The sequence below is a fragment of the Panthera tigris genome, chromosome A3 (genome assembly GCF_018350195.1).
Source record: "Panthera tigris isolate Pti1 chromosome A3, P.tigris_Pti1_mat1.1, whole genome shotgun sequence".
Taxonomy (NCBI): Eukaryota; Metazoa; Chordata; class Mammalia; order Carnivora; family Felidae; genus Panthera; species Panthera tigris.
In genome coordinates, this window is record NC_056662.1 from 8854639 (window position 1) to 8876331 (window position 21693).

At 51.0% G+C, this 21693-nt stretch overlaps 1 protein-coding gene across 1 annotated transcript in view; it reads right to left on the reverse strand.

Moving 5' to 3' along the window:
* Positions 1 to 2942: 2942 nt before the first annotated feature.
* TSHZ2 (teashirt zinc finger homeobox 2) overlaps positions 2943 to 21693 on the reverse strand; it is a 405751-nt gene continuing 387000 nt past the window's right edge. The window contains exon 3 of the mRNA XM_042980129.1: positions 2943 to 3116. The gene's annotated coding sequence lies outside the window, so the exon portion shown is untranslated. The remainder of the gene's footprint in view (positions 3117 to 21693) is intronic.

Sequence of the window (21693 nt, forward strand, 5' to 3'; positions counted from 1 at the left end):
GTTTATGCCAATGGGTGATACCACTTCCCAAACGGGATCTGTGGCACCCAGTATTTGCAGAACTGATTGGACTCCATAAGCTTTTTTCCAGTGAGCACCTGGTGGGATTGGTGTTGCCAGGAATGTAATCTGCAAAACTTTCCTCTAACAGCCGACCTGCCTCGGGGCCACTGAGGCCATTGCTGTTTGCCTTGGCCCGGGCTGTGCCTTCCCAGCTATCTGCACCGCTCGCTCTCTCACTCTGTTCACCCTCTCAGCAAGGACTTCTCTGACTTCTCTTGGAAGCCAAGCATCTTCCCGCACCCAGCCCCCTTCTCGTCCCTTCCTGTAGCACCGACACGTGATTGTTTCTGCGCGGCCTTTAACAGGTTACATGTTCTATTTTCTGGACTCTTCCTCTCCAGAGTGTGAGCTCCACCGGGGCAAGGTTTGTGTCTGTCTTCCACACCCTTTTACACGGCAGTGCCTGGCACAGGTGGGCACTTAATAAGCAAATGCAAGCTGAATAAATGAACAGGTAAATTTATGAATCCCTGCTTCACACATGCGCAGAGACCCAGAGAGGGGAGAAGCGAACGGATGATCGCTGCATGATTGCGACAGTCATCAGGCTAGGCAGGGCGTGCGAGGCAGCCAGCAGCCTGGTGTCACTTGGGCCCTTGGACAGCGTGTTTCCAACTCATGACAAGCATGCTCACCTGATAGAGTAAGATGGCCCTGGTCCAACATGGCGGCAGCAGCTTGCTCCCACCGCCTACGGTCGTTGGGAGTCAGGGCGGACTGGCGTCCATCCACTCATTCTTGTCCTCCCCGTGGTTAGAACCGAACCCGGGGATGACTAGTTTTTACTGATCGCCCACGGCAAAGGGGGGCCTGTGGATAAGACTCGAGGATTTGGGGGGGGTCTAATGAATCTGGACTGGCTTTGCTCCTTGGAAAGTGGACAGACTTGGGTGCTGTTTATCATCACTCAGCCTCTTTATTCTCACCTGTGAAATGGGGACAGTGACAGTGGACGCTCCAGTTAGGCCTGCTGTGAGGACTAAGTAGTTATGGAAAGAATTTAGCGTGGTTCCTAGGGCACAGCAGAAACTCCATGCACGGTGGGGATTACGATTATGACTATGAACACGTACCTTATCGCCCATCCTCAAAGCAACCTTGCAAAGTGTCCCTCCCATTTTACAGAGGAAGAAATGAAGGTCCAAAGAGTTTACATGGCTTCCTTGAGGTGTGGCGGTTAGTTAGGGCAGCCCAGATTTATGCTCGTGTCTATGGGACCCCAGGGCCCATCCAGACGGATCTCACCCTCTCACATACTGTGTGTCTAGAGATCCAGGCCACAAGCAGAGCAAAACAGCCTGGTCTGTAAATCTCTGAGACAATGGAACTTTTTTCCCATTTGGCTCCAAAACTAGCTACAACTTTTTTTTTTAAGTTTATTTATTTATTTTGAGAGGTTGAGAGTGTGTGCAAGTAGGGGGAGGGGCAAAGAGAGAAGGAAAGGGAGAATCCCAAGCAGGCTTTATACTGTCAGCACAGAGCCCGAAGCGGGACTTAAACTCATGAACCGTGGGATTATGGCTTGAACCCAAATCAAGAGTCGGACGCATAACCGACTGGGCCACCCAGGCACCCCGAAATTAGCTACGACTTTTTGACAAGTCTGGCTTTTTCTCAAGCTTTTTCTCACTTGTGGGGTTAGGGTCGTTGCACAAGATGGTTCATCCTTTGGGAGAAAGAAGGGAGCTGACTGGAGGGGGCTGGGGGAGAGGAGAAGACAACCCCAGACATTTTTATTCCAGCCTAGAGGAGGCAGTCAGGGACCTCACCCTCTTGAAATTCCTTTTAACCATCCTGACCTCCCTTCCCTGTGCCCATTGGTGCCTCTGGGCACTGGGCTGGGTTGGGAGGGATGGGGAGGAGAAGACTTCAAGTTCAAGTTACTCTCCTTGAGAACCCCGAGCCCCTTACTCTTGGCACTGACTACAGCCATTTAGGAAATGCCTACGGGATCCGCAGGCAGCACCGGGCTAATCAAGAGGGCTGTTTCGTGAAGCTGCTCAGAGAATCCAGGACCGCTTCGAGGCTCTTCTGTCACATCAGAAGACAGGGGACAGAGGGGAGTATCAGGAGAGAGGCTCCCCCACACCCGTTTCAGAACAGAGACTCGGAACGGGTGACGCACCCAAGCCAGGCATTTCCACACACTTCTCTCGCGGTTCTGCTGCTTCTCACTGTCGTTCAGGCCTCTGTTGAAGTATCCTGTCCACAGCGAGGCGCTTCCTTACCGTCCTAGCCAGGGACCCCTCCGTCATGGCGTCCCCCCCAGCTTTGCTGAGTATAACTGACATATAACTCACTTCTAAGGCATCAAACACTCATCAGTGACTGATATTATCTATTCACTTGCTGATTTGTGCCTGTCACTAAAACGTGGCGTTGTGAGATCAGAAACCCGGTTCGTCTTGCTCCCTGTTTCATTCCCAGCGTCTGAAGCAGAGCCGGGCAGAGGAGGTAGGGACCCAGGAACGTCTTCAGGATGAGTGATTGATTGCATCATATACGTCCCAGCTTTCTCTGTAGCGAGACTGTCACAGAAGGCGGGTCATTATGGAGAATGTACACACTAGTTATATATTTTGTTTTTCAGTAATGACAGAGTAGGAAAAAAGGGGCAGCCGCAGCCTAAGGGGCTTAGGTTAGACGTCAGAAATTCCCTGCCGGGCTGAGTTGGGGCATTCGAATGCGTTACAGAGGGAAGCTGTGTCAAACTGTTAAGTAATTATTTTTTAAATGTGGGGACTATCCTACAGGACACTGATACGTGTAATGTCCCCAGGTCTCAGTTCTTATGTGCAAATTCTCTCTCTAGGGCCATGCTTCGGGGTGGGGGGGACACTTGTAATGGCCCCGCAGAGGAGGGGAGGACGAGCTGCTTCCATCTAGTGGATGGAGGCCGGGACTGCGGCTCAGGGCCCTGGAGCGCAGGGCAGTCCCCACTCAGCACGCCAGCCAAGGTTGCGACAACATCCACCCCAGAAGGTTCCGTTTGCTGTTTTCAAGGCCCCCCTGAACCCAGCTCTGCGGAGGGATTCTCCAAAGGACTGGCCCACCTGAGACAAGAGACAAAAAGTAAAATTCACATTTGGGGATGCAGATCAAAGGCGTGTGAGGCCAAAAGTGAATCAATAGATGATTTCTCTACATGACCAAAGGAAGTCCTGCGGTTACTACTATCCACATTTATACATTGATCGTGTGACCCACAGATCTTTATGGGTCACCTCCTATGTTCTCTGCATGATGCTAGATCAGGGGCCGGTAAACTGTTTCTTAAAGCAGCAGGTAGTAAATGTTTTAGAATTCCTCAGGCCCTAGGATCCCCGTATCAAGCACTAAGCTGTTGTCGGGAGAAGGCACCACAGGAATGAGCGCGTGTGGCTGTGTCCCAGGGAGCTTTCCAGGTGGGCAGGATTTGGCTTCAGACTAGAATGCTAATTCCTGTTCTAGACGTTGAAACCACAGAGATTTAAAAGAAAAAAAAAAAAAAAAAGCAAAGCTCCAGCTCCCAAGGAGCTCACAATGAAACTTGACTACTGCACAAAGAGATGAGGCCAGAAAGCAGATTTTCTGGGTATGGTCATGTCCATGGCCTCTGGCATTGTCGCTGAAGCCTGTGTTCTTTCCATATTGGTTCAGCCTCCCATCCCCCTCATCCCGATGACCACTGAGCCTTCCAACAAATGTCCAAAGTGCCGCCGGGGTCACCGGAGCCCCTGAGAGTTTTTACGCTCTCTTCTCCCTCTGATGCCTGTTTTGTCGTAACCACAGCGACTGCGAGGAACTCAGATGGGCTCCCGTACCCACTCCTGCCTCCATTCACCTGCCTTTCACGTGGGCAATCAGGGTGGCCCCCCCCGCATTGCAAATCCGCCTGGGCGCCCTGTTTAAACCCTTGCCGGCTCACTTGCCCTCACGGTAGCTGCTGGATTCATGATGCTGCGTGCGCACACACACACACACACACACACACACACACAGCTTTTCTTTCAAAACGTCAGTATAACCAAAAAGGTGCAAGTAATTGTCAGTTAAATATTGTCTTTCTTCTCTTAATCCAGACTTTCCTTTATGTCTCCTAATGTGATGGTGCCTAACTTTGAGTGTGTGTGTGTGTGTCCACTTGTACACACAGACACAATACACACGCACATACATCGTGTGCACACACACGTACATATATAATGCAGATATATCATGCTGCTTTACTATAGTCCACTTTTTTGCTTATTATTTATATTACGGGGTTAAGATATTGTAGGGGTTTTGGGGGATTGTATAGGTAAGTATAGAGGGGTATATTATCAGGATAATAAAAGTGCATTATTCAGGAGGTCTGTGTGGGTAGGGGTGCGTGGCGAGCAAAAGAGGAGAACGCGTGGATGTAGACAGCTGGGCCTCGAGCCACGGGTGAGGGCACACCAGTATGGGCCGCGGGGCTCGCTTCTCTAGAATCAACGATATTGATCATTTCATCGTTGCATATTTTAATTTTCTCTCCCACAGGCATTTCCCAAGCTGTGCATTGGGCTGAAAAGATGAATCTTAGACAATAGCCAACCTGGCATTTCCGTGATTTTTAATGTGTTTATTGTGTAAGTTATCAACAGAAGCCTTAAGGGCTTTTGGTAATGGGGTGTGTAAAAGACAAAGGAAAAAGAGAGACGGGAAAGATATTTTCTTCTGTAGGTGTTGTCTTCTTAATTTGCATAAATGACAATAGTGAACGTCTTGATTCGCTGCCACCTTTGTAAAGCTTGTAGTTGGAAATCAGCCACTATATATAATAATAACCTCTATTTATATACGACAGGCCCTGTCCTCTGCACTTTACAAACACGATCTCAATCAGTCCTCTAAAACCCTTAAGGAACTATTCTTGCTCATGGGAAAAAATCTGAGGCACAGAGAGGTGACAGTTCTTGTCTCAGGTCACCCAGCCGGGACGTGACAGAATCGGGGCTAACCACAGATCTGTCCCACGGCGGGGGGGGGGGGGGTCCTGGGTTATTTCACCGGGAGCAGCAGGTTTATCAGCAAGATACAGCAAAAAGACCCACTTGGAAATACAAGTTCATGGGCCCTGGTTTCATCTACTGCCGTTAAGCCACTGAGCCTAGTCTGTCTTTTTCTTTTAAACAAGATTTTTCCTGGAAAAAAAAAAAGCACAAGAACTCTGTAAAAAAGTTCAAACACCACGAAGATAAACCTGCGACCCCAGTATTTATTTCTGATCTTTCCAGAACTATTTGTACATAAGTAGACAGAAGTGTATATCTACACACACACACACAATTATTTTTTTTGAAACAACTTAGTTGAGTATAATTTATATATCGTTATTATTTTTTTAATATATTTTTTATGTTTATTTTTGGGAGACAGAGAGACAGAGTGGGGGAGGGGCAGAGGGAGAGGGAGACACAGAATCCGAAGCAGGCTCCAGGCCTGAGCTGTCAGCACAGAGCCCGACACGGGGTTTGAACTCATGAAGTGTGGGATCATGACCTGGGCTGAAGTCGGACGCTCAACCAACTGAGCCACCCAAGCGCCCCTAACTTATATATTATTTTTAATACGACGGTCGATACGATAGACCTAGATATTCCCATTAAATAAATCTTATGATCGTTCTACATGGACACATCGAGATTTCCTTCATTCTTTCCGAAAGCTGTATTGAATCTCCTGGTATAAAAAAACTGAAAATGCTTATGCAATTCCAATGGGTGAAAAATACCCCATATATAAGTACTTGGCTTATATTGATTAATTTAATTCTTACGTGCTGTATGAAATAGGTACTTTAATAGACCCATTTCTCAGATGAGGGAGCTGAGGCACAGGGAAGGGAAGCGACCTGCCCAAGGTCGCACAACTTGCAACTGGTAGAGAGCTAAGATTCAAACCTACCAGTCTGGCACCAGGGTCTATGGCTTTAACCGTGGCCCTATGAGTGCAGGCAATATTCCTAGGAACCTATCTTCCTACACAGGCTCACACCTATGTAGAAGGTACATTTCCAGGCACGAACGTGCAGGTTGAAGGGAATGAATTCTCAAAATTTGGTAGTTGGTGAAATTGTCAAATTCCTCCCTAAAGAGGTAAAACCATTCACACTGCTCTCAACAGCGCGTCGTCCCCTCTCTGAGGGTGTTACTTCCTTTGTTACTCCGTGGGATAAGTGGAGTGGACTCCAGTCATAACCACGAGTGCATCTCCCCCTTGGAGTGGACAGACGCCGCCTGAATTCACCTGGGGCGACTTGTAAGTGTCTTGATTTCGTCGTCTTCTACCAGAACAAACGCCTCCCCTAAGCCTCTCTCCTGCATTGCCCCAGTGAAGCCACGCTCGCTGGCCGCCTGGCAACTCTACCAGCCCACGAGTCATTACTCAGAAGGTGCTTAGTTCTGGCAAGACATCTGGGCCTCCTGTGACCACTGAGGCACGCTGATTAGCTGAGGGCAGGAGCAGATGGGGGAGGGAGGGGCTGACGTGGGAAGAGGAAGGCTCTGCCGTGTCTGTGCTCAGAGAATCGGCGGCTCATTTGGGATGAACAGTGGCTCAGAGAAACAGTGGCTCATTTGGCACGGGGAAGACCGAGAGAGGCCATCTCATTCCTGCCTCTAGGTGGCCCAGCCGACCGGGACAATTAACATCTGCTCTGGCTACCTATCTACAGAGATAAAGTAGAGATGAACATTCCAAGTGTTCCTTGACACCAGAGGTCTCGAACTGTTGGCTGGAGAGCTTTGGCCTGAGGATACGTTTTGGTTGTTGTCGTTATTGTTTTGTTTTGTCGCACTGTGCGGGGGGATTTGAAAAATCGAGAGTGGTTGCCCTCAAGTTGAAGATCAAAAAACTCCAGCCTCTTCTGAAATAGAAAAAAAAAAAAAAAATTGGGAAATCTGGCAACTGGCACGCTGGGCCCAGATTTCTGCATGGAAGTGACGAGCTCCTACCTCTTCTGGACTGGGCAAGTGCTCTGGAGTTGGCCACACTCTCCACCACTCCCTGTTGCCTCCCAAGCCGGCTCTCTTGATTCGTTTCCGTCTGGCTCCTGGAGGCATGTGAGTTCACAGGACCTGGTCTGGGTTCTTGACATACAGCATTTATGTCTGTGCGCATGAACGAATGCATAGATGCACGGCTATGTGCGGTGTATTAATATTCACCGAGCACGTACTATACGTCAGGGCTCGTACTAAGGGCTGAGGAGTTAACAGAACCGATGTGGTGCCCAGTTCTGACCTTCAGGAGCTTCCCATCGAGGAGAGGAGCCTCATTAAATGGATAGTCACACCGACGACTACTTAACCAGTCTTTCCCACGTGTCAAGGGAAGAACAGCACGGCACGTGGACAAAGTCCGGCCGGGGGTCTAGACACACGTGGGAGAGGGTCTGGGGAAGCATGTCGCACACACACTCTGTGTGGCCCCCTCGATTTTGCATGTGAGAACACCGCATCACGGAGGGCAGGGATAGATCCTCACGCTCGTAAAGGGTGGGGCTGGGCTCGAACCCAGGCCATCTTGACGTGGATCACACCCTCCGTCTTCAGTGGGGCTTTTCTGCAGGCGGGTCCACAAGGGCTCCCTGTGAGCAGACGGGGGGCGTGGTTTACTTGGAGAAAGGGCTGCCAACCTGCTCTGGGGTGGGGTGAGGGGGGTGGTATGGGTGCCTCATCCCTTTACCCTTCTCACTCGGGTCCACCGCAGGATTTCCGTGGGCGGGGCCACGTTCTTTTGCCCAAAGCCGCCTTCTGGCCGCCAGTGCCCCCTGGGCGCCCTTGCGGCAGGTGAATGAACGCGCACACCTCTTGGCCTTCAACCAGCGATTGTCAGGAGTTGCTGCGGAAGATGCCGGCTGTCTCCTCCGCGGGTGCAGTCACTCGGGCCCCTGTTCTACACCGGCGCCCAGAATTCTGTGCAGGACTACGTGCCAACTGGCCACACGACAACTTGAATGATAAGGTGCCCTGTGTCCGCCCCCTCCTACCTTGTGTCACTTCCTCACTCTCGTACCGGTGTTTGCACCGTCAGGAATCCTTGTCCCCGTGGTGGCTTCTGGGCGAACCCCAGCTAAGACATACCCGAGTCTAGTCGATGCAAGGGCAGGGGTGGTCAGGGGGGCGTCCCGGCTGATCCCGGGGGACAGAGGACCCCGGTGTCTGATCCCCGCCCGGGTTGCTGAGGCACAGGTGGCTGCGGTCTGGGGTCCGCCAAGAGCAGAGGGTTTGTGACCACTCACGTGGCACTGCCGGAGGACGCTGCTTGCTGGGACCGGCCTGACGTCTGAGGATTTGTGCAGGGACGGGGTGGCAGAGTGTTTGTTGGGGGGCTATGCAGGAGAAAGCTGTGGGGTGTTGCTGAGGCACGTTTGATGGGGTTGTCTCTCAGGCCGGGAAGCCCAACACTTGGGAGCAGAGTGGAGAGTATCAGTTTACCCCCTGGGGGGCGGGGCGGGGGACGGCTGCCCTGGATCAGGGAACCGCAGGGGAGAAGGCGCAGAGAAAAGGCAAGCGTCCAAAGCACCCAGGAAAAGCCGGGAGCCATGGAATGAATGTCGTGACTCCCCCAAACTCTTCTGTTGAAATCCTAATCCCCCAGGTGTCAGAAGCCAGGGCTTTGGGGTCCCTCTTGAATGGGAGTAGTGTCCTTACGGAAGAGACCCCAGAGAGCTCCCTGCCCTCTCCACCAGGTGAAGACACGGCGAGAAGATGGCCATCTGTGACCAGAACTGAACTCTCTCCAGAACCCGGCCACGCTGGCACCCGATCTCGGACCTCCAGCCTCCCGAACCGCGAGAAGTAAATTTTTGTTGCTTAGAATGCCGTCCGTGATGTGCTGTGATGTGCCGCGTTGTAGCTGCCCAAACGGACCAAGACACCAGGAGATGAAGAGTTAGGCTCTCCCTGGAGCTAGATGGAGGTGACGTTGCAGGATGATGTCAGCGTACTTGACGCGGAGAACTACGCACTCGAAAAGGGTTGAACTGGCAAATTTTGTGTCACGTACACTGTGCTCCAATAGAGAGAATATACAGAAGGCTCGGCCACGACCGTTGGCTTGGAGCACAGACTGGGAGCCACACGCACGCAGGGAACTCCCTTCGTGGCTCGTCCCCTTCTCAAGTGCCCACCTCAGCACCCTTCCAACGTGGGCTCCAGGAGGCTGGGGGAGCCAGGAGGAGACACAGAGCGGAACCCAGTGCCTCTGCCTCAGGGGCTGTGACCCACAGCAGGAGCAAAGATCTTGTAAAAGGAGAGAATGGATGTTCTATTAGTTTTTAACGTTTTAATTAATTAATTAATTAATTAATTTTTTTTTGAGATAGAGAGAGGCAGAGTGACGTGAGCAGGGAAGGGGCAGAGAGAGAGGTAAACACAGAATCCAAAGCAGGCTCCAGGCTCTGAGCGGTCAGCACAGAGCCTGACGCGGAGCTCGAACTCGTGAACTGCGAGATCATGGCCTGAGCTGAAGTCAGATGCTTCACCCACCGAGCCACCCAGGCGCCCCTGGGTGTTCTAACCCCAGAACGGCATCCCTAAATTGAATCTTAAAGTGACCAGGGGCCTTCCCTGGGAATTAGTAGAAAAAGTCTTGGGTTTTATCCAAGAGTGCGGGAGGTTTACTCCCTCTGAATAGATTTTTAAATGGAGAGAGAAGTAAAATCATGCTTTGATCACTGCTCAGGCGATATGCTTGTTCAACAAAGGGTTACAGGTTTGAACGTTTATTCTTGCTTAGCATGTGTGGGCTCGTCGTTAAATGCTCTTGCCCAAATTGGCTGAGCTAGTCCCCCCGTGAGGCAGGTGTTGTGATTAGCCACGTTCAAGGTAAGGAGAAATTTTTTACGTCTCCCAGGGACCCACGAGGGGGCTGGGAGTGGAGGCCAGACCTGTTAGGTCCTAAAGCCCTGCTATCACCCGCAGCTCCCCATTACCACCTGACAGCCGAGATGCGGCGTTCTCTTGGGACCAAGACTCCTGAAGCTTTTCGGGGAAGCGCTCGTGCCTTCCTCTGTTTACATCCGTAGCTGCCAAGTCTGGCTTGAGCTCGGAGCCTTGCTGGGACTCAGCGTCACATTTGGATGAGGGGACGCCGAGGCCAAGGTCTTGGCCGTAGAGGAGCTTTGGGGCAGATGACGTCTTCACTTACTCATCTGTAAAATGGGGGCCGTAGTTCCCATCCCGTAGAAGAAGGTGCCCTAAAAGTGCTGCACACAGGGGCTCCATGAGTGACACAAAAACATTTGACTCGGAGCCCTGGGAGGTATAGGGAATGTCAGACTGCAGCTCATATTAACGTGCTTTCAAAACTGTACCAGTGATCAGCCGCAGACACTGAAAAGTTGCACAAATTTAGCCACACACCGCCATAACGTGACAGCAATGCAGAACGCTGAAAACGTCTTCTTAGGGTGTCACCCGCACCGAGCTCAGAGAGCGAGGTTCTGCTGAAAACGTCTTCTTAGGGTGTCACCCGCACCAAGCTCAGAGAGCGAGGCACGATATAAGTTGGTTCCGGTGATTCCAATGATATACCTTCCCCTCCAGCAATTTCGTTCTCCTGTTGAGACCTTTCTCGAAATCCCAGATCTAAGTTGGTGTCATTCAGAGATGGCTCAGTCTGTGTCACTTTCTCTTGGATCTGAGGCTTTTAAGTGGATTCTGCTCCGGGACGTGCCTAGAGAAGGGATGTGTGGTTCGGTGGCACACTCGTGGTTTCGAGGCAGACTGAAAGTGGAAAGAATTGGTGGCCTGATTGGAGGGAGCGGGGTCAGCAAGGGAGGCTTAGCAGTTCCTGGAGTCCTCTTTTGTGTGTGTGTGTTTTTTTAATTTTTTAATGTTTATTATTTATTTTGGAAAGAGAGAGAGTGACAGAGGGCAAGCAGGGGCGGGGCGGAGACAGAGGGGGACACAGAATCGGAAGCAGGCTCCAGGCTCTGAGCCGACCGCACGGAGCCCGACGCGGGGCTCGACTTCACGAGCTGTGAGATCGTGACCTGAGCCGAAGCCGGATGTTTGACCGACTGAGCCACCCAGGCGCCCCGTAAGAATTCCTCAATAACAGGGGGTCATATATCGATATTCCCTTTCCAAATAACAGATTGAAAGTAAGGCCTATGTTAATTTAAAAAAAAAATATTTAAGCTGATTAGAAAGTTGGTTCTGTATTTGATTAAGTTCTGCAGGAATTGGGCTTGTGATGAATCATTACGCAAAGACGCTTTTTTTTTTTTTTTTTGGTACAGCAATAAAGCCTCAAATGATTAATTAAGGGCACAATGCCAAAACAAGTGTCTTTGTTTAAAACGCAGTGGACAAGACAGCCTTGGGAAAGTTGATGTCTTAAGTAGACGCCACAACATGTTTTTAATTATGTTCAGGAAGACAAACAAGAATAGGAATCGCCAACTGTTTAGAAAGATAATTTTTTTTTTTTTTTGGAGAAAGATTAGGATTAAAAAAAAAAAAAAAAACCAACCAAACAGAGCATTATTGATTTAACACAAATGCCTTTTGTCGGGCCTTTTGTAATTTCCTTATTTGTGTCATCATTCTAGGATTCACATCCCCCCTCGTGTGATAGCTCAGCTCTCAGCACAGTCAACACGCGGTGTCTGCTCACATGACAATGTTTTATTTGTTGTAACTGTACAGATGACCAAGCAGTGCGAGTCCTAAATTATCCCAATCATTGCCCAGGCTAATCGGAAGAGAGGGAATCGGGGACCATCTCCGTGAGGTGGAGCCTACGGTGCCGGGCGAAGCTGTCAGTTAGAAAAGCAACGACAGCAGAGAAGTTCATGCAACATCAGCTCTCCGTGGCGCCATCCGCATCCCGAGAACAGCCCGCCGCTCGGCTGAAACAGACATCAGCCGGCCGGGATGATGCCCAGAGTCCAAGAGGCGTTCGGAAGCGGCTTAACTTTGGGCTGTAGCAGGCAGTCAGGTTCCATTTGCCTCAGAGCGTCCTATCTCAATATTCCTGGTAATGACAGGTTGAGCGTTAGCCGAGGCCAGCTCTTAATTGCAAAATGCTGGAGACAGAACAGGAGCCTGACGGTTTGGCCCTTTTCCCCCAAACTGTCAGGAAACGGCCTCAACTCATTTGGAAATCGATGGAAATATTGCAGAGCGGGGGGCTGTGGGCTCTGTGTTTCAAGAAGTCGTGGAGATGTGTCGCTCAAGGTAGGCACGGCCCCCGGCCTTGTTGGCCGGCCCACTGGGTTTTGAGAAGTGGTTAATTATTCATTTTTGCCGGTAAGTCGTGGCCGGATCGCATCATAGGCATCAACAGCCCCAGAGAATGGTTCGAGAACCATGCACAGTTGCTGTGCCTTTTGAACATTTTCCTTGGTTTCTTCTCTCCACTAACGTGGTCTGAGTCCCTGGTCGGTGTTGGGCTCCGTGCTGCGTGCCGGAGACATCGGGGCGAGCAAGCAGGCCCCCCTCAAAGAGCCCAGACTCCAGACTTGGCCAACTTGAAAGGAATGGCGTTTCTGTAGGAGGACTAGCCTTCTGGGCCCTGGCGACCTGGAGGCAGAGGGAGGGGCCAGGCACAACAGGACACCGGCTCGGCTTTCTGCTCAGGAGGACGCTGAGACCTTGCCGTGCTGGGATTGACTCAGGAACCCGGAGACCCGATGTTTGTCAGCGGCCCCGTGAATCGGGGTGGCAACCCGGGGCCTGCAGGCCATAGGCATCCTGCCGTCTGTTTTTGTAGGGCCTGCAAGCTGAGGATGGTTTTCATGTTTTTCAATGGTTGGGGAAAAACTCCAAAAGAATGATGGCGATATTTGTGACACGGCAGAATTACGTGAAACACAAATCTCGGCATCCAGAAGCAACGAGGTCTTGGAACACGGCTTCGCCCGTTCGCGTTGTCCGCGGCCTCTCCCGTGCTGGGTCACTAGGCAGCTCTGTGCTGCAGCACAGAAGCAGCCAGAAACAATCCGCCAACACCCGGGTGGGGCTGTGTTCCAGCCCTTTCCACTGGCTTTTCCACACTTTGCTAACCCCTGACTTGGACCAACGTCCTCGGAGGCATGGCCGGAAGTCAGCTGCTTCCGCCTCTGGGCCTGACTTGACGTGAGGAGAGAGTGAAGACGTAGAAGACCATGGACAGGAAGGAGCTGTGTAAAGATGGCTTCTGTTCCTGCTCATTTTCCGGAAGATTCTGCGTCCTGGGTTTCATAAGAAAGGAGCCGGTAGGGGTGTGCGAATCCACAACCCCTTTGCAGGGTGGCAATTGGATTCAGCGGAATGTCCCTCGGAAAAGATGCTGAGCGTTTTGAGGGGAAAGTCTTTCTCGAGCCCTGGGCGATGGGAGTGGGGAGGTGAAGGCTCCCGGGGGCCAAACGGTCACTAGGCACCTTTTCAGCAAAGCTCTTTGTTTCCCTGAACATGTTGGGTGTTTGTGGGAGGCACCGGGGGTGACTGGAATCGCTCGGCTTAGTTGAGGGAAGCAGGGCTGGACGCCGGCGGGCCCAGAAGGAATCCAGAAGAACGCTGCTCGTGGGCCACAGGCAGAGGGGGAGGAGGGACTGTCTGTGATTGTCGAGAGAAACACGGGAGAGACTTTACCGGGTGTTTTACCCGCAGCGTGATGTCAGGCCTCCCCTGTGTCGCCGTTCCTTGCTTGTGCTCTGGCGGGAGAGGATTGTCTTGAGAAAGACTGAGGTGGTCCCAGGTTCTGCTGAGGGCTGGCATCACGTGAAAATAGAGGCAACGTGGTGGGACCAGGAAGGGGCAGGAAGAGCTGACATTCTTTTTTTTTTTGTTTTTAATTTTAATTTTATTTATTTATTAAAAAAATTTTTTTTAATGTTTATTTATTTGTAAGACAGAGCATGAGCGGGGGAGGGGCAGAGAGAGAGGGAGACACAGAATCTGAAGCAGGCTCCAGGCTCTGAGCTGTCAGCCCAGAGCCCGACACGGGGCTCGAACCCACGGACCGCGAGATCATGACCTGAGCTGAAGTCAGATGCTTAACTGACTGAAACACCAAGGTGCCTTTTCATCTAACACTTTATTTATTTTTTATTATTTTTAGTGTTTTATTTATTTTTGAGAGCGAGAGAGACAGAGCGTGAGCGGGGAAGGGGCAGAGAGAGAGGGAGACACAGAATCCGAAGCAGGCTTCAGGCTCCCAGCTGTCCTCGCAGAGCCTGACACGGGGCTCGAACTCACGAACCGTGAGATCATGACCTGAGCCGAAGACGGTCGCTCAACCGACTGAGCCACCCACGCGCCCCTTTTTTTATTTTAGAGAGAAAGAGAGTGAGCATGAGTGGGGGAGAGGAGTGGAGGGAGAGAGAGAGAGAATCACTCCTAAGCAGGCTCTGTGCTCCGCACGGAGCCCAACACGGGGCTCGATCCCACAGCCCCGGGATCGTGACCTGAGCCGAAATCAAGAGTGGGACCCTCAACCGACCGAGCCACCCAGGAGCCCCAAGAGCCCACATCCTTGATGTCGCCTCATGCAGGTGTGAGCGGCGGGGCGTGTGGCCGTCCCTGGACGGGTCACCTGAAGAGGCTGCCCCTCCTTCATTCTCTATCCTTCCCACCCCCCTGCCCTGCTTTACTTTTCAAGATGCCTATTAGCGCTTCACATAATACTGTGCAATTATTTGCTTTTGTACTGGATATTTTTCTCCCTTATTTAAGGTCCAGGAGAGTGGGGGGTGTCGTCTGGTTTGTTCCCTGCTGCACCCCCATGACTTCGAACAGCGCCTGGCACGTAGTAAACAGAACACGTTCGTTCAACAAACGCTCCAGAGGATCCAGAGGCTCCTACAAGCTGCCACAAGCCCGCGGAGCAGCGCCCGCTTGCCCGCCTGCCAGACCGTGGGCTGGACCTTTATACGGCACCTGCTTCACTCAAGCCCGTGTCGCTGCTCCCCTGAAGGCACCAACGGGCCCCTGCAAGTCGGCTTGCTTCTATTCCTGCCCCGTGCAAATGCAGGCTCCACGCCACAGACCATCCTTTTCAATGCGTAATTTGAGTTATGTCACTTCCTGGCTGCAAACCCTCTCGTTGTTTGCAAGTCTCTCAGGAAAAAAAAGAAACAAGTCTCGACTACTTTTCATGGCCCACAGAGCTTCCTAAGTGCTTTCATGTTTCTACCGCCATTTTTGCATCCTTGCTCAGTCTGTTCTCGCAACACCCACCTCCTCTTTGTTCTTGCAGAACATGACGCTCACTTCCCCTCAGGACCTTGACACTTGGTGGCTCTGTTCTCCCTGAGCCCCCCGTGGCCGCCGCCTTCACATCACTGAAGCCCCAGCTCAAAGATCGGGCACCTCAGAGCCGCCTTCCCTGACCGTCCAGTCTGGAATAACCCTCCAGCCCATCGCTTTTTATCACATCGCCTGGCCTGCCTCCGTTATCTTTCCCTCTTGGCTTTCCATCACCACCTGTCATCCCCTTATTTGTTCTGTTGTTTATACTTTATGGTCTCTCCTCCTTTCCCAGGAGGCGATGGATGTTGGCACCTTGTCAGCAGTGACCTTGGATCTTCTTTATTACCAAGGCCCAGAATAGTAGCTACAGCACACTGTAGGTGCTCAATAAATATTTCCTGAATGAATGATCCGCCTGGTCTATGCACGCAGAATTTCCCGACAACAAAGGAGTCACCATTCTGCCCGTCTTCCAGTGCCCAGCTCCTCAAATAATGTATGTGAGTCCCTGGTCATTCTGCCCACATAATTCTTACGGGTCATCGGAGAAGATCACAAGCCTGTAAATTACTTGCATTTTCTTAGATATTACCTGGAAGTTACGACGAGGGTCAGGAATTAAGTGTGATGTAGATTTAAGTCTTAAATCCTTTGCGGGGGGGGGGGGTTTGAAAGACCAGACAGTGGTCAGAAAATGACCTCGGGGTCCATAGTCTTTGTAGAATTATCATAGTTAAGTCCTTTTTAAAAAAATGTTAATTAATTAATTAATTTTACATTAAGAATGTTTATTTCTGAGAGAGAGGGAGAGAGAACGAGCAGGGAAGGGGCACAGAGAGAGGGAGACACAGAATTTGAAGCAGGCTCCAGGCTCTGAGCTGTCGGCATAGAGTCCGACGTGGGGCTTGAACCCATGAACCATGAGATCATGACCTGAGCTGAAGTCAGAGGCTTAACTGACTGAGCCACCCAGGCGCCCCTTAAGTTTATTTATTTTGAGGGAGAGAGAGAGAGAGAGAGAGAGAAAGCAGGGGAGGGACAGAACGAGGGAGACACAGAATCCGAAGCAGGCTCCAGGCTCCGAGCTGTCAGCACAGAGCCCGACGCCGGGCTGGAACTCACAAACTGTGAGATCATGACCTGAGCCTAAGTCGGACGCTCAACGGATGGGTTATTCCAGACTGGATGGACTGAGCCATCCAGGTGCCTCCATAGTTAAGTCTTTTAAACAAAGGTGTATCCCTTTTTTCAGTCCTGCCATCAGTCCCACATCTTCCCAGATGAATCAAAGTCAATAACTGTTTTGCAGGTGGAGAGACTGCAGACTCCAACCCTTGGTTGAGTTAACACGTAAAGGGAAGTCCTGGACTTGGGTAATTATAGGATACTTCCTTAATAAACCTTATCTGATCCCTTTCCGCTAATAATTGTATGTAATTATATTTATGTGTGAGAACATTGCATATTAATGGAAATCAGGGCCCTGAGGATTTAAAGAACTTAGGAAGCATTTGATTGGATACCACTAAGCATTACGTGTTACCCAAAGTATAACAGGGGAAGAGAATTTGTCAAAAAGGAAACCGGAGAGTGGGAGAAACCCAACACTTTCATTAATTGGTAATATTTTTATTAGGTTGTTACTTTCAAGTGTCTTTTAGCATTTGCACTTGAATTTAAATGCCTGAAAAGGAATGGGGATTCAGGAAAAGAAAAGTAATTACACCCTGTAATTCTGATTTAATTACAAGGAAGTAGATGTAACATGATGTGATAAAAGTTATGATGAGCTCTTTAAATGATATATGTCATTAACATGTTAATTGGCATGAAATTTGAACTCGGAGCCAGAGAAATCTTAGGTGAATACGAGGTCAACTCTATTACAGGCAGTCTTACGATGAAAATTCCATAAAAGCATGTTGAGTTTTATTCTGCCATGTACTTTTCCCCCGTTTATACTCAATGCAATGAAATTCCAATCCTGCTCTTTAAAAAAGAAAGATAAAAACGGCCATCCCTGAGACGCTGGGGTGGTTAAGCTTGAACCTGGAATTGACTAGACACAGGGTCTGGACTAACGGAAATGGGTTTTGTTGTTTTTTTCTTCCCCTGAGCTCAGAGACCAGGTCGTGTTCTAAAAATCCGGTTCTCTCGGCATCTCAGCGTGATGAGGCGATGAGAGGCGTAGAGATTTCGGTTATTAAACGGCTGCCATTCCCTCAAAGACTCATCCCATGCCCTGTTTGTTTTATTTATCATTTTGAGGCTCAGGCCTGTGGTTAGTAAGCAAACGTGTGAAGAATGCAATGTATTCAGCGGCGGGAAACAGCCCGGCGAGACCGAGGTTTCTGCGACCGGAGGGGAGGACGCCGCATGGAACCTCAGAGCCCCAGACCGGCTGCTGGCAACACGCAAGACTCACACCCGGCCACGAGGCTGGCGTGGCCGTTCTCGTTAGGCTGCAATACGGAAAACACCCACGTGCCGTCCGGTCCCGCGGCTGCCGGCGGTGGAGGCGTCTCTGTCGGAGCCGCTGCACGGATCCTCCTCTCACGTGGCGTTCTCACCGCACGCACACCCGGGCTGCTGCCTGCGTCAGCAGGACGTTGTGCGTCCCAGAGCGCACCGTGCGCGGTCGCGTTTCGCAGGCTCCCTCTCTGTTCCTCCTCTCTTGGTGGACGTGTAGCCTACCGTGATTCAAATTATTTAAAAAGAGAATGGGTTCCTGAGCGTCTGTACTTGGTCATTACCTAAACACAAGGAGAGAGAGACTCAGAGAACTGGCAGAGGGGAGGACCCTCGGGTAAAGCGGATGTTAGGATTGGCGTTGATACTTGGCAGACTTCCTGATGGAGACATGGGGGGAGTGGGTAGGAGAGCAGGCATCAGACTCCACCTCGACTTCGACATGCCCATGCATGGTTCACCCTTCCTAACTCACTCATTTCCTTTACGCCATTTGGGGCAGAAGGGTCTTCTGGATGTTTCCCTAATGTCCCCAACTCATTCCGGCCCCAGGGCCTTTGCATGTGACCTCCCACACCCTGGAAAGTGTTTCTCCCACTTCTGCCGCTTTGTTCAGGTCTCAGTTCAAATAGCACCTCCTCCCGCATCCTCCTTTCATTTAAACCAGCACCCCTTGCCACGTCTTTTCCTTGCTAGCTCCCCGCCCGGCTTTGATTTTCTTCACCGAAACGATCTCCATCCTGGCTCAGATGTGTACTTCTTTCATAGCCTGCCTGTGGCTTCTACAATGTAGGCTCCCTGGGGGCAGGCACCTGCCTTGTCTGGTTCATTGCCCTGCTCCCACACCGGGAACGACATCAGGCGAGCGGACGTAAACACGCGTGTGCCACACGAACGAGGAGGGGATCGCGTCCTGACGCCACAGTTCCCGGCTGCGTGTTCTTGGGCTGGTTACTTAATTTGTAGCCGCCTTGTTGGTGAACGGGAATAAGAGTCTGAAGAATGAAGTGATTAAACGCACGAAACCTTCTGAGCCTAGTGCCTGGTCCGTGTCGAGTTTAAAAATGAGAGATTTCTCTTTAGAGAATCAAGGCACAACAGGCTGGGAACTAAATCCTCGAGTCTGGGTGAGGAGAGACAGATGAGGCGGGAGATGGAGGTCAGGAGAGCCGCCGGCTGGGCCGTGCTCCGTGCTGGCGTTCCCTGGCCCTAAAGTCACAAAATACACCTGCCTACCGGGGAGAGATCCGGATGAACTCCTTAGTACACACAGAGGCCCTCCCTTCCCGGAGCCCAGCTGAGACTTTAATTCGGGTTCGGGAAGCAGTCAAGGGAGGGGCAGTACAGACCCCGATGAAGAAAGTGGACCCAGGGATCTAACAGGTGTCCGCTTCGAAACCCGTTTCCCCAGCCCTACTGGCTTTGTGGCCTTGAAAGAGTAAGTGCGCCTTTAGGGGCCTCAGTTCCCTCATCTGTGAAATGGGCTAACAAGCATATTTTTTTCCTCACAGGGCTGCGGGATGAAATGAAGCAATGCAAGGGGAGTCCCGAGCAAGGTGCGTGGCACGGAGAAAGTTCTAACGCACGCCGTCCATCGCGACTGTGGGTTCACACGCCATCCTTCGCGGCTGTCGGTTATGCTGTGTCTCCGTGTCGAACGGCAGAAGGATTGTAGCAAACGCTGGGTCTCAGAGGCTTAGTTACCATTAAGGGAGTGCTCGACCGTGGGTGGCCAGCCTGTGCTCAGCACCTGACGGGGTCTTCTCGTCCACGGCCACCCGGTGAGGCAGACCGCTCCCGCCGCTTGAATTGGGCTTTTTAAAAAAGAAATCTATGATTTTTAAAAAAATGTTTATTTATTTTTGAGAGAGAGAGAGCAAGCGAGCTCGAGGTGGCGGGGGATGGGCAGAGAGAGGGAGACAGAGAGAGTCTCAAGCAGGCTCTGCACTGTCAGCTCGGAGCCCGCCGTGGGGCTCGAGCTCATGAATCATGAGATCGTGACCCGAGCCCCAAACCAAGAGTCAGACGCTTGAGCGACTGAGCCACCCAGGCGCCCCCAAATTCAGTGATTTAAGAAACTCAACAGCCACACCCTTTTCGGCTGCCGCGAACTCATATCCTGGGACCTTTGGACAGTCGGGCCGAGTTGACCAGACCCCGGGCGTCTTTGGACTTTGGGAGCTGCCAGCTCAGCAGCCATCTGGTGGCACCAAGCATTTCCCAGGCGTCCTCCCGCTCAGGTGTGGGATGGAGCTGAAGCCCCCCTGTGTGCCAGCAGAATGTGACGAGGCGCAGGGCCAGGCTGATACCCCAGGGTCTCCCGCCAGGACCCACCCGGCTTACTTGGGTCCCAGAGGGTCTGTGACCCCAGCTTTCCATGATGCCTGCTTGCTGAGGCTCCAGTCCGACCAGCCCCTCCCGTAAGTTTCTGAGTCAGAAACCACCTCGGAGGAGACGTGAGCTCGTCTCGCCCCACCTCCCCTGTGCTCCAGGATGAACACCCCCGCTCCCCACCTGCTCTCACAGACAAGGAGGGCCATTCATAATTTAAGCTGGCCCTTCCCTTCCTACACGCCACCAACAAGAGCCGGATGCTGGAGGAGAAATTGAACTCTTTCTCCCAGGATACAGTCAAGATGAAGCAGAATCTCATTAAGGCTCACTTCAAAGACTCGCCCTTTATTTCCATACAAACAAGTTTAAATTATCGTGCGTGAATCTGCTGTTAGCAGGGACTCTGTTCCATTATGCATGATTCCTTACTGCTCGTATCATGAATAATGGGCAGCGTTCCATTAGCGATTTCCAGTAAATTCCAGTAATATGCTAAACTTCGGGAGCGGGCACGTTATTGGGTTCAAGTTCTGTCGTTTGCATGTTTATTTCATTTCTTGCTCCAGCTCTAAGGCTCTGGTCCATCGAAATAGGTGTTACGGTCTTGTAAGTAAGCACAGCAGCACCCACGTAGCTATGGTTTCATTATTATTATGATTTAAAATTTATTGAGCCTTTACTATGTGCCACGGATAGTGCCAGGGATGTTATCCTTGCGTGCATAATATTGTTTATTCTTCACCAGAGCCTCACAAGATAGGTGTGGTTATTATTCTCTCATTTTAGAGGTGGAAAAAAACGGATGACTGGGGAAGGATCTAAATCGCCCACGGATAAAACCCAATAATTGGCAGTGCTGATTCAAACCTATTTGTCTGACTTCAGATACTCCCAGTTATAAAATATTTTTTAGCACGCTATGATTTTCCTTAGACCCACTGTCATTTGGAAGATTTTTTTGATGCCCATTGTACAGATGGGAAAACTGATGTCCAGGACGGTGAATGATTTCATCCTGGGAATGAGAGGCAGACACCTTTATAAGCCCTGGTTTTGCCTCCATTCGATGGTGGACAACTAGTCTTCCTGGAAATATTGATGAGGTTTGTGGATTCTGTTATTTTACGGTTGGGAGCAGGTTTTTCTCAGTATTCTCTCTTTATCGCTGTCTCGGGAGGTTCTTTAGGGAGACCCATGCTGACTCTTTCACGCCCCTGATGACGCGACCTTGAGCAAATTGCTTAACTTCCTCCACTTCAGCGCCTTTATCTGTACAATGGGGACACGTGTCCCCCCCCCCCCCCCCGTTAGGGTCACTGGCAGGAAGAGACCAGGTAGAAGAAAGTAGGCGATGGCCGGCACACAGGAAGCACTCTATACGGGTCAGCTAGTATTTTTGAATTATTCCCTTTAAAATTCTTTATACCGTTCCACTTGTATTTCTTTGATTAACCCAAGATCTGGCACAGCCTTGGAAACTTTCCTTTTTTTTTTTTTAACGTTTATTTATTTTTGAGGGACAGAGAAAGACAGATCATGAGCAGGGGAAGGGCAGAGAGAGAGAGAGACACAGAATCTGAAGCAGGCTCTGGGCTCTGAGCTGTCAGCACAGAGTTCGGTGCGGGGCTCGAACCCA